This window comes from Sinocyclocheilus grahami, unplaced genomic scaffold (genome assembly GCF_001515645.1).
Source record: "Sinocyclocheilus grahami isolate Dianchi unplaced genomic scaffold, SAMN03320097.WGS_v1.1 scaffold3815.1, whole genome shotgun sequence".
NCBI classification, from domain to species: domain Eukaryota; kingdom Metazoa; phylum Chordata; class Actinopteri; order Cypriniformes; family Cyprinidae; genus Sinocyclocheilus; species Sinocyclocheilus grahami.
This window is the reverse complement of record NW_015508872.1, coordinates 1-4,455: the sequence shown is the minus strand read 5'-3', so window position 1 is coordinate 4,455 and position 4,455 is coordinate 1.

Genomic DNA, 4,455 nt, shown 5'->3' with positions numbered 1-4,455 from the left:
GCCCTGACTTAAACCCAATTGAGCATCTCTGGAGAGACCTAAAAATGGCTGTCCACCAACGTTTACCATCCAACCTGACAGAACTGGAGAGGATCTGCAAGGAGGAAGGGCAGAGGATCCCCAAATCCAGGTGTGAAAAACTTGTTGCATCTTTCCCAAAAAGACTCATGGCTGTATTAGATCAAAAGGGTGCTTCTACTAAATACTGAGCAAAGGGTCTGAATACTTAGGACCATGTGATATTTCAGTTTTTCTTTTTTAATAAATCTGCAAAAATGTCAACAATTCTGTGTTTTTCTGTCAATATGGGGTGCTGTGTGTACATTAATGAGGAAAAACAATTAACTTAAATGATTTTAGCAAATGGCTTCAATATAACAAAGAGTGAAAAATTTAAGGGGGTCTGAATACTTTCCGTACCCACTGTATATCTATATATGTTTTCCTTTTGTAGGTGAACATTTTGTAACTTTTTTTTCATGCTAAAATCACAATAGCTTATACATCATCATCCATAGTTGTTTAGCCAAGTAGATTCTACACATTGTAGAGTTTTTTTTTCTTCTAAACTACAGGTGTTGAACTTGTGTTATATGTACACCTACTTTTTAAAGAATTTTGTACACCCACTTTTTAATACATTTACGATTAAACTTAAATCAATGAAAATCATCCACTGACTTGCATCATTGATGTCATAATTATTGTGAATTGTCATATACTTGCTTTTATGTAATTTAGAGCTGCATTTGTAATGTTGAATGCATTTATACTGTTCATTGTCTTTCACTTTACACTGCATTGAAATAATGTGCTTCTCTTTTCACTGGATTCCCTTCTCATTGATAAACTGATAGCTTTGTGAATTGGTTTACACAGTTCATTTTAATTGGCATTAAATTTCTTACCTGGCAAATAGTTTAATTTGATTATTCTGGATACTGATACAGTGGGGCAAATAAGTATTTGATACACTGCTGATTTTTCAAGTTTTCCCACTTACAAAGAATGGAGAGATCTGTAATTTTCATCATGGGTACACCTCAACTGTGAGAGACAGAATCAAAAAAAAAAATCCAGAAAATCACATTGTATGATTTTTAAATAATTAATTTCCATTTTATTGCATGAAATAAGTATTTGATCACCTACCAACCAGCAAGAATTCTAGCTCTCACAGACCTGTTAGTTTGTCTTTAAGAAGCCCTCCTATCCTCCACTCATTACCTGTATTAATTGCACCTGTTTGAACTTGTTACCTGTATAAAAGACACCGGTCCACACACTCAATCAATCAGACTCCAACCTCTCCACTATGGGCAAGACCAAAGAGCTGTCTAAGGACACCAGGGACAAAATTGTAGACCTGCACAAGGCTGGGATGGGCTACAGGAAAATAGGCAAACAGCTTGGTGAGAAGGCAACAATTGTTGGCGCAATTATTAGAAAATGGAAGAAATTCAAGATGACTGTCAATCTCCCTCGGACTGGGGCTCCATGCAAGATCTCGCCTCGTGGAGTATCAATGATCCTGAGAAAGGTGAGGGATCAGCCTAGAACTACACGGGAGGACCTGGTCAATGACCTGAAGAGAGCTGGGACCACAGTCTCAACGGTTACCATTAGTAACACACTACACCGTCATGGATTAAAATCCTGCAGCGTGGGCAAGGTCCCCCTGCTCAAGCCAGCACATGTCCAGGCCCGTCTGAAGTTTGCCAAAGACCATCTGGATGATCCAGAGGAGGCATGGGAGAAGGTCATGTGGTCAGAGGAGACCAAAATAGAAGTTTTTGGTATAAACTCCACTCGACGTGTTTGGAGGAAGAAGAAGAATGAGTATAATCCCAAGAACACCATCCCAACCGTGAAGCATGGGGGTGGAAACATCATGCTTTGGGGGTGCTTTTCTGCATAGGGGACAGGACGACTGCACCGTATTGAGGGGAGGATGGATGGGGCCATGTATTGCGAGATTTTGGGCAACAACCTCGTTCCCTCAGTAAGAGCATTGAAGATGGGTCGTGGCTGGGTCTTTCAGCATGACAATGACCCCAAACACACAGCCAGGGCAACTAAGGAGCGGCTCCGTAAGAAGCATTTCAAGGTCCTGGAGTGGCCTAGCCAGTCTCCAGACCTGAACCCAATAGAAAATCTATGGAGGGAGCTGAAACTCCATGTTGCCCAGCGACAGCCCCAAAACCTGAAAGATCTGGAGAACACCTGTATGGAGGAGTGGGCCAAAATCCCTGCTGCAGTGTGTGCAAACCTGGTCAAGAACTACAGGAAGCGTCTGACCTCTGTAATTGTAAACAAAGGTTTCTGTACCAAATATTAAGTTCTATTTTTCTATTGTATCAAATACTTATTTCATGCAATAAAATGGAAATTCATTATTAAAAAATCATACAATGTTATTTTCTGGATTTTTTTTTTGATTCGGTCTCTCACAGTTGAGGTGTACCTACGATGAAAATGACAGATCTCTCCATTCTTTGTAAGTGGGAAAACTTGAAAAATCGGCAGTGTATCAAATACTTATTTGCCCCACTGTATGTCAAAAGATTGCAAGGTGTCTGATGTTACTGTACTTCAGGGCCCGTATTTCACAAAACATCTTAAGGCTAAAAGTAGCTCATAACTCGCCAATTTAGGAGAAAATCGTAAAAATAATGGGTGAGTCAGTCCTAAATTTTTTAACTAAAAGTATTTCACAAAGCATTTTAGTGCTAAAACTAGCTCCTAAATCTGTGAAACGTTAGGAGTAGTGAAGAGGACTTCGACCAAACCACAAACTATTCCTAAAATGGCTGTTGCCGGCAATCTGCCTCGGAACGTAAACATTTTAGAAATATTTGATGATAATGAGCTTTCATAAAGGTATCACCTTCGGTTTTGAAGGTTATCCCAACTCCAAATTTTCCTTTGGTTATGTCCTTGTTGTCATTAACCAGTTGGGCAAGAAGTAACAGCTGTGCTTGTGTCCAGTTTGTTTTTTTTTTACGTTTGCATGTCTTACTATCAGCCATGATTATTCTACTCCGTTTATTAAAAGGCTGTTTATATGCATATTCACTAATTATGAGAAGCATACAGGGAAGAGGCTGACAATTAGCTGAACACATACTTGTTTAATTGGTGACAATGTGCTTTTAACATACTATCTCTGTATTTAAAAATGTATTTAGTTACCACGTGTATATAAGATGAGTTCAAGTGTACTACAAGTGGTAACTAAATACATTTTTTAATACAGAGATAGTTTAGTTCATATTCTAATTTTTTTTTTAGTTCATAGTTCACATTTTAGTTCATATTCATGGTGTCTCAAAATAGCACAGTTGAGTACACTTACATGTTCTTAAGATTATCTAGAATATTGTTTAGTATATTAACAGCTAATTGTTTACGAGAAGCATACATGTAAGAGGCTGACAATTAACTGAAGATATACTTGTTTAATTGGTGACACTTAGCCTGCATTTTAAAATCTTTATTTGAATGTGGCAACATTTGATCATAATTATTTTTAAACCTTTATCTTTACTCTAAAATATTTTTTATATCTGAAATATATCTGACAGAGACTATCAGCCAATCACTGTGTGCATAGTTAGTAAGCATTTGCAGATTTGTGAATAGGTTTTAAGAGAAAACTCTTTGCTAAAAACTTTTACTGCTATTTAGGCCAACTCTTAGTGGTAAGATAAAATGTTTTGTGAATACGAGCCCTGATCTATGCCCAAGGTATGAGCATGAGCCCATGATTTGAATGGAGCAAAAAAACACTTCAGAGAGGACTTTTCCATTACTTCGGAACCGGATACTAGCATAGCTCACACACTTACTATAAAATATCTTTCTATGGCAGAAATGATAAGGGATATATTTGTGTGGATTTGAATTCTGCACCTGTCTTTCTTCTCACTTGAATGGATGTAGATAAGTAGAACTAGCTTCAGCTACTTATAAGCAAACAGTAGTTCTGCTAATTGGTAAGGGAGGTAAACTGGGAGGTTCAACTGAGACATGATAAAACTTAGTTCTAAGTTAGTGCTGGTTGTAACATTTATGACATTTCTGTGTGTATCTTGGAGTTCTTTTAAGCCAGTGCATTCAAAATGTGATTCAAACTGGTTACAAGTGTCTGCTATTAAATGGTGTAGATGTTATCTTTGCAGCACAAACAGAAAATGCATGGCTTAGGTTTAAACACGAAGAGTGAAATGTTACAATTCAACCCATAGTCGGGATTAGTTGTAACACACCCTGGGGTGAGATGTAAAATTATGATATCCACCAGTGTGAGATGTAACATTATGCAACAATATGATTAGGATAAAAAAGTGGGGTTTGAAATGGATTTTTTATTCAACACTGACTTTTCAATATAACTGGTGTGTGTTTGCATGTGTATTACAATAGCATCATGATAATAAAACTGAATAACGTGCA